The 8,855-nt window shown below is 40.2% G+C and overlaps 1 protein-coding gene across 2 annotated transcripts in view; it reads right to left on the minus strand.

Annotated features, from left to right (window-relative positions):
• Positions 1-8,421, minus strand: part of SLC25A13 (solute carrier family 25 member 13) — a 137,293-nt gene extending 128,872 nt beyond the window's left edge. The window contains exon 1 of one of the 2 annotated variants that reach the window (XM_030550623.1): positions 8,366-8,421. The gene's annotated coding sequence lies outside the window, so the exon portion shown is untranslated. Of the gene's footprint in view, positions 1-4,086; positions 4,102-8,365 lie in introns of those variants that run through there. The other variant, XM_030550624.1, reaches the window with a different exon arrangement.
• Between the last annotated feature and the right edge of the window lie 434 nt (positions 8,422-8,855).

The following is an 8,855-nucleotide window of genomic DNA, read 5'->3' on the forward strand; positions in this document are numbered from 1 at the left end:
GTCTCAGGCAGGCTGCGAAGAGCTACAGAAGGATCTCACAAAACTGGGTGACTGGGCAACAAAATGACAGATTAAAATCAATGTTGATAAATGCAAAATAATGCACATTGGAAAAAAATAATCCCAGCTATACATATAAAATGATGTGGTCTAAATTAGCCGTTACCACTCAAGAAAGAGATCTTGGAGTTATAGCGGATAATTCTTTGAAAACCTCCACTCAATGTGCAGCGGCAGTCAAAACAGCAAACAGAATATTGGGAACCATTAAGAAAGGGATATATAATAAGATAGAAAATATAATATTGCCTCTATATAAATCCATGGCATACCCACATCTTGAATACTGTTTGCAGATGTGGTTGTCCCATCTCAAAAAAAAAAAAAAAAGAATTGGACAAAATTCAGACAAGGGCAACAAAAATGATTAGGGGTATGGAACGGCTTCTGTCTGAGGAGAGATTAAAAAGACAGACTTTTCATCTTGGAAAAGAGATGACTAAGGGGGGATATGATAGAGATCTATAAAAACAAGACTGGTGCGGAGAAAGTAAATAAGGAAATATTATTTACTCCTTCTCATAAAACAAGAACTGGGGTCACCAAATGAAATTAATAGTCAGCAGGTTTAAAAACCAACAAAAGTAAGTATTTCTACACACAACGCACAGTCAACCTGTGGAGCTCCTTGGCCTTCACAACATCCTCTGGCAAAACTATAACAGAGTTCAACAAAGAACTAGATAAATTCATGGCGGATAGGTCCATCAGTGGTTTTTAGCCAGGATGGGCAGGGATGATGTCCCTAACCTCTGTTTGCCAGAAGCTGGGAATGAGCGACAGGGAATGGATCACTTGATGATTACCTGTTCTGTTCATACACTCTGGGGCACCTGGCATTGGCCACAGTCGGAAGACAGGACACTGGGCTAGATGGACCTTTGGTGTGACCCAGTATGGCCGTTCTTATAATTTATGGCATGTCTATACTACAATCTTAAGTCGGCATAGGTTAGGTCGATTTACAGCCACCTCAATATTTACAGCGGTGGCTTATGTCCACACTACTCTCCTTCTGTCGGTGGTGCCTTATGTCAATCTAACTGTGTAGTGTAGACCAGGACTTAGACATTAATCCTGTAATGAGTTCCATGCAAGAGGATCCATTGCTGAATAGTGCCTTAGAAGGCGTTTCACATGAGTAGCCCATGGCTTCAATGGGACTACTTTTGTGAGTAAGCATTATACCCAGCTGTACGTGTTCACAGGATTAGGCCCCAAACTTACTACACAAAGGAAAATCACTTGACACGAAGTGCTGTCAAATGCACAGAGTGGAAAATATGAAATTATGGGAAAAAATTGGGTTTGTTTTTCAACCTATTTCAGTTAGTCATCTCTGATGTTAGTTCTAACAATGATAAAGTAAGAAATTGTCAAAATTGTGACTTAAATTGACAGTATCCCTTTATCAGATACTTAATGGTCTCATGAAAAGTCAGGATGTAAATAACTGAAAAGTAGCAAGAAGCAAACTTTTTCTTTAGTCTATATTACATTTTTAAAGAGATACAGAGAGCAGTTACAGGCATAGGTCCTGATCCAACAAGTGACTGCACATAATCACACTGCTGCATCTGTGCAAAACCCCACTGATTTCAGTGGGCTCGATGCAACCACAGTAGCATTCTCACTTACAGTCACTTGAAGGATCAGGGCCTTAGGTCCTAAACCCGCATGGAACCCCGCTGAATCCACCCAGCAGGTACTGCCTACAGGATTAGGAGCCTTGTTTTTACATCTGCTGTGCAGAAAATACTCAAATTGTTTTATAAAGCATATGGAAGGAGCACCTGAAAAGAAATAATTTGAATTAAATGATGCCAAAATGAATTTGAGGAACTCAGCTCCTGGAAGGTCTCTTAATATATTAATCTGTGAAAAATAAGGGAACTGCAGAGCTTAGCTTTCATATTTTAATTTCATATTTAGGGTTTGTTTGTTTTTTAATGGCAGGTATTGTTATATCAGCTTCAATAGCAAGCAGTCTGAAAATACAGTACAAATAAAACTAGCTTAGAAGACATATCAGAAGTCTACACCAGATTTGTTTTTTTTTTGTTACAATATATTAATGTAACTTGGATAAGACTCTCAAAGACTGTTAACTTTATTTAAATTCACATCAGTTAACAGTGTAAGATATGTTATCTCATTACATCTGAGGTCAGTTATCAATTAATTCTGACAGGCCCCAAATCTGCAAAGATTTATTCATGTGCATAACTTTCGTGGGAGGATGCACGTGCTTAAACACTTGACAGAATAAGTTAGTTTAGTGAAACATCTGTTTGAGCTACACTTTTGTTTATCATATGTTAAACAACAAACATCAAGTAAACATACACATAAACTGTATGCACATTTAGCACAAGGCATACACGAGAGCAGAGTATTAGAGAAGGCGAGATAACTAACGTGATAGTTAAGGCTCTTTTTCCTGCAACAACAGGACAGGTCTCAATGCAGATGCAGTAATCAATTATAACTTGAAGCCTAAATCACATGTTTTTCCATTCTAAATCCCAGTTTTTAGATGCTTTCTGAAACATTCACTTTTGCATTAAAATTATTCAGACTTGGTCTCTGCTCAAGTGTGATTCGTACAAAAAACATTCAAACATAGTTTAGCTGTTTTGGAGTGCAAAATAAGAAAAATACACCTTTCCCATTATAGATGTAAGGTTGAAAGATTTTGAGGAACAGCAGCAGTGCCAAAATGACAGGTTGATAAAAAGTTAAAATGTGGCATGGAAACAGCTCTCATTGAGAAATGCCTTAGAACTTCCTAATTAAATTGGTTTTAATTTGACAGGGTCGTGTGTCCTTCGAAATAAAAAGAAGTCACTTTATTAATAGTACTGTGCATGTTCACTTTGTAGCAATGTTTGGAGCAACGGAAGGTTGAACTCACTGAATACAGGTGACTAATTTAACTGTGCTTTAAAAAAGATAGGAAGGTGTGTGATGGGGAGTTCTCTGGCTAAATTGTTCCACATTATGCAACTTCTTCTCCAGGAAATTCCACCCAAAAAGAAAATGCTAAGGTTACACAATACTCAGAAGGTAAGAAATAATGTATAACACCATATAAGCCCTGTGCATGAACTACAATAAAGACTTTACATAACCACCTCATTCTCTGAGGATTGTGCAATGTAACTACAAATCTACCCCGCTATAACACGGTTGTGAGGAGCCAAAAATCCCTACCGCGTTATAGCTGAAACTCTGTTATATTGGGGTAGCGGCGGTGGGGCTCCGGCAGTGATTTAAAGAGTTCCGGGCTCCAGCCGCTGCAGGGAGCCCAGGCCCTTTAAATCACCAGCGAGCCCTGCTGCCGCAGCCCCAGGGTAGCAGCAGCAGGGCTCCAGCAGGATTTAAAGGACCCAGGGCTCCCCGCAGCAGCCAGAGCCCCAAACCCTTTAAAGCACCGCCAGAGCTCCGCTGCTACCACGCTATACATGAACCGGTGTTATATCGGGTCGCGTTATAGCGGGGGTAGAGGTGTATTATGCTAATTTAGCTATAAACTTTAGGATACTATATATTCCAGCAAATGTTCACTATTACCTTATCCTTTTTTACATCTCTAGTGCAAAAACATGTTTGTGTGTTGTTTTTTTATTAAAACACTTTCATGGACTCAGATTACATACAGTAATATACAATAAAGAATGTTAAAATGTATAAAAATTGTGTCACACTATGTAATATAAACTATATAGTAGTACACATTTAAGGTTGCACATGCAACCTCATACTTTGTCATTTCTTAATATCTGAGTGTTTAACTATGCAGCCTTAGCAGTCTTTCAACATGTGTTTTATTTTTGGATGGACTGAGTTTTTAAAGGCTTCTTACAATGTCAGCGTTTGAGACCAAGCAAATGAGGAACAATTAAGTTAGATTCCAGGGGATTCATAAGTCTGAGGAGCTACAATAAAAAAAAAAAATTGAAGAAAAGCAGTCATGCAGGACACTGGCAAAGAAAAGGACTTTGTAGAAAAAGTTGTTCAACTCACCAGTCCATTGTTTGGCTGAGGTTAAAAAGACAAACATTACTAAGATGCATCAGTGAGGAATCAGAACACAAACCAAGGCCAGACCCTACAAACACATGACTTTAGTCTCAAGGAGTGTATGTGATAAAGTTGCTCATGCATGTGCTTGAAGGACTGGAGCGCGGGTGTTACTGTAAATAGTACAGAGTATTGCGTAGAGATATGCCACTGACTTTGATAGAACTGGGAATCCATCCTATTTGTTTAACTCTGGCAACTTCAACCTACGAAGCTGAAAACTTCAAAGTCTCACAATGCAGCTTAAATATTAAACTAGAGCTGGCAAGTGATTAAAAAAATTAATCGTGATTAATCATGCTGTTAAACAGTAATAGAATACTATTTATTTAAATATCTTTGGATGTTTTCTATATTTTCATATATATTGATTTCAATTACAATACAGAATACAAAATATATAGTGATCACTTTATTTTTTATTACAAATATTTGCACTGTATAAAGATAAAATAAATAGTATTTTCATTTCATGTAATACCAGTAATCTTTTTATCATGAAAGTTGAACTTACAAATGTAGAATTCTGTACAAAAAGCCCCTGCATTCAAAATAGAATAAAGTAAAACTTTAGAGCCTACAAGTTCACTCAGTCCTACTTCACCCAGTCCCTCAGACAAACAAGTTTGGTTACAATTTGCAGGAGATAATGCTGCCCATTTCTTGCTTGCAATGTCACCTGAAAATGAGAACAAGCGTTCACAAGGCACTGTTATAGCCGGCGTTGCAAGATATTTACATGCCAGATGCACTGAAGATTCATGTACCTTCATGCTTCAACCACCATTCCAGAGGACATGCGTCCATGCTGATGATGGATTCTGCTCGATAACGATCCAAAGCAGAACTGACCAATGCATGTTCATTTTCATCATCTGCGTCAGATGCCACCACAGAAGGTTGATTTTCTATTTTGGTGGTTCGGGTTTTGTAGTTTCCGCATCAGAATGTTGCTCTTTTAAGTCTTCTGAAACCATGCTCCACAACTCGTCCCTCTCAGATTTTGGACAGCACTTTCAGATTCTTAAACCTTGGGTGGAGTGCTGTAGCTATTTTTAGAAAATTCACATTGGTACCTTCTCTGTGTTTTGTCAAATCTGCTGTGAAAGTGTTCTTAAAATGAACAATACGTGCTGGGTCATCATCCAAGACTGCTATAACATGAAATATATGGCAGAATGTAGGTAACACAGAACAGGAGACATACAATTCTCCCCCAAGGAGTGCAGTCACAAATTTAATTAACGCGTTTTTTAATGAGTGTCATCAGCATGGAAGCATGAAGGGTCATACAAATGTTTAGCATATCTGGCACGTAAATACCTTGCAATGCCAGCTACAAAAGTTCCATGCAAATGCCTGTTCTCACTTTCAGGTGACACTAAACAAGAAGCAGGCAGCAGTATCTCCAATAAATGTAAACAAACTTGTCTGTCTTAGAGATTGGCTGAACAAGAAGTAGGACTGAGTGGACTTGTAGGCTCTAAAGTTTTACACTGTTTTGTTTTTGAGTGCAGTTATGTAACAAAAAAAATCTACATCTGTAAGTTACACTTTCATGATAAAGAGATTGCATTACAGTACTTGTATGAGGTGAACTAAAAAGTACTATTTCTTTTGTTTTATCATTTTTACAATGCAATTATTTGTAATAAAAAATAATATAGGCACTGTACACTTTGTAATCTGTGTCGTAATAGAAATCAATATATTTGAAAATGTAGAAAAAAATCAAAAAATATTTTATAAATTTAAATTGGTATTCTTTTAACAGTGCGATTAATCACAATTAATTTTTTAATCAAGATTAAATTTTGAGTTAATCGTGTGAGTTAACTGTGATTAATTGACAGCCCTATAGTAAACTAACTCAGCAATTCATAAATTCATAAGAAGTTATTATTTCGCTTGAATCTCTCAGGAGCCACCTAATATTTCAGACATTAGCCTTTTTCAGAGGTTATCTAAAGAACGTAAACCCTGCAGGCAGGCACTATGCCTGTCTACAATACACCATGCACATTTATGGCACCATTTAAATAACAAGAATAAATTAGGCACCTTTCAACCAAACCTGAAGTTATTTAAAATTGCACTATATATAGCCTCACCTGTTCAATAAATTTAAATATACTGGATGTTTAGATTATACTTTTCCAGTGTTTTCTCAAAGGGCTATGGTCATCTACCCCCTATGAAAACAAACTGAAAGCAAAACATATTGCTCAACAATATAACTACTCGGTTTACCTAATATGATTACTTCTATGACAAATTAGGCTATATTTAAGATGTTGCCCTAGACAGAGCGCTATGTAACCAGAAGACCTCTAGATTAAAAATCTTTCCTATGTGATGCAAAGGATACCTAGGTTAATCTTAATCTCAGCGAATAGGAGACTTTGAAAAGTCTTAAATAATACAAAGACTGGGAAGAGTGAACTTGATAAACTGGTTATAGTGGTGAGAGACAGAGACAAAGCTAGATAAAACCAACTAAAAGTCATGAATGATAAATAAAAATTCAGGGAGGATAGCTTCAACTCAGAAATCACATCACATACATTATCTTGCTCGTTAAAACAGGCAGTATGAAGTTGGAGACCAACCAGCCTAACTTTTATGAGAGCTATTGAGTAGCACACTGAACAGAGTGATTCTGTGATTAACTTTATTGAAATACATTTCTTCAGCAGGTCGTACTTGTACAGGCCATATTTTCTTGGGGGGGGGGGTTGGGGTTTTTTGGCACTGACATTTATTTTTTTATGTTCTCTCACAGAAGTTTGGCCACTGATTTCAATGGAAGCAGGACCAGGCCCAAAAATTTTAGGAAATATTCTGACTTGGTTGCATTGGCTAGGAATATCTAGTCAATTATTCCTTCTTACATAGCAACGATAATGAACAAGAGCTGTTTATAGATAAGAAAGACTAACGAGCATCACAACACTGACCCACATATCAAATTAATGTGTCTTCATTGGAGGGACACTTATATAAGATATGGCCCAAACCTTGAGGGGAGGGACTGTTAAATAAATAAATAAAAGCACCTATGAAGAATGGCAATATTCCCATGAATTTGGTTTTTATGTCTAATAAAAACCACATAGCCACTTGCTATGGGTTTTCCAAGCCCAACCCCATACCAGTGAAAGAGAATCTGAAAGTCATAGTAAGTAGAAACTGCAACTAAATTGACTAGCTGGTGTTCATCATCCAAACAGAGTAAAGTAAAAGAAAAAGATCAGAGATTATTATGTTAAGGCCTGATGCTACCTACAGTAGGAAGTGTTTGTAGTATTTGCTGTCAAGAGTGGTCCTATTTCCTGAGATTATTCACAATAGTAAGCATTACACCATGTACTGAGAGTGTTTGCAAGTTTATACAGGGGTGCTGGAACAACTTTTATAGCATGAGTGCTGATGATGGAAACATGTATTTGGTGTTTGTTATTATTACTCCAAGCCAGCATCCCTAGTTCTAGCACCACTGCATGTACAGAATAATCATTTTCTATTTGGAGAATCTGATGTATAATTTGTAACATGGGAAAAGATCTCTTTTAAATATATGTTGTCAGGTTAAAAAAAAACACCAAACACCATCCCTTCAAATTACTCACTCTTGTGCTTAACAGACACTCATTCTGAGGCCACTATCTAAATTTGGATTAGGAAAGGAATCAGGTGACTAATCGATGAAGGCAAAAGCAAAGTCCTTTCAGGCTCCATCAGATCTGACCCTTGTCGGAGTCAGAGATCCCCGACTGCAGAAGTGCTGCAATAGGGGCAACACTGCTGCCCTATGTGTATTCCCCAGCCAAAGGTGAATGTGCAGTGGGGTACCGCAAAACCTGACGGGGCGCGCTCCCTCCCCCAGGCTGCTCCCAAGCAAGAGGATGCAGGTGGGAAGGCCCCTTAAACTCCCCTCACGCAGGAGCCAGGCACCAGCGAGGCTAAAACCAAATCCCCCAGGCACGGGGCGCAGGCCCCGCAGAGAGCCCTGGACCCAGCTCGCAACCTGCAGCGCCAGGAGCCTGCCCCTCCAACACAGCCACCCCCACCCAAGGGGGAAGCTGCAGAGGCAGGCGGGGGAGACTCAATGCAGCAAAGTTTCACCACGGGCAGGCCCCATCCGGCAGCCTCCCTCCAGCCAAGCCGGGGAGACCCACCCCAGCGAAGGGCGCAGCCCGGCAGCAGCGGCTCCCCGACTCACCTTAGCGCCATGCTTCCTCCCGCGCAGCCAGCCCCTTCCTGTCCCAACGCGGCAGGCACCGCCCCGCCTGCGCACCAGGCCGCCCGCCGCCGCCAGCTCATTGGCTGAGGCCGGGCCACGGGGCCCAGCCGGCGCGCGCGTGATCCTCAGCGCTCCTCGTGCCCGGCTTGAGCAGGGGGCGCACGTGACTCCGGGCTGCGCTGTCCAGCAGCAAGGGGCGGCGTGGGGGGAGGTGATGTGCCATTGGTTCAGGGACAGCCCGTTAAATGCACCTGGGCAGACAGCAGCATGGGGCTTTGCTGAGGAGAGTGGCAAGCCGCCCGTTGCTGCACGTGCATGCCCTGCCTGCCGGTGGGTTGTGAAAGAGCTGCATGAACAAAAGTGACTCTGTAAAATGGAAACCCAACCACTCCCCTTCTTTTTGTGGCTACAGACTAACACAAGGCAGCTACTCTGAAATCTGTAAAATGGATTCCGGGGACCAATCAGT

The sequence above is a fragment of the Gopherus evgoodei genome, chromosome 2 (genome assembly GCF_007399415.2).
Source record: "Gopherus evgoodei ecotype Sinaloan lineage chromosome 2, rGopEvg1_v1.p, whole genome shotgun sequence".
Classification (NCBI taxonomy): domain Eukaryota; kingdom Metazoa; phylum Chordata; order Testudines; family Testudinidae; genus Gopherus; species Gopherus evgoodei.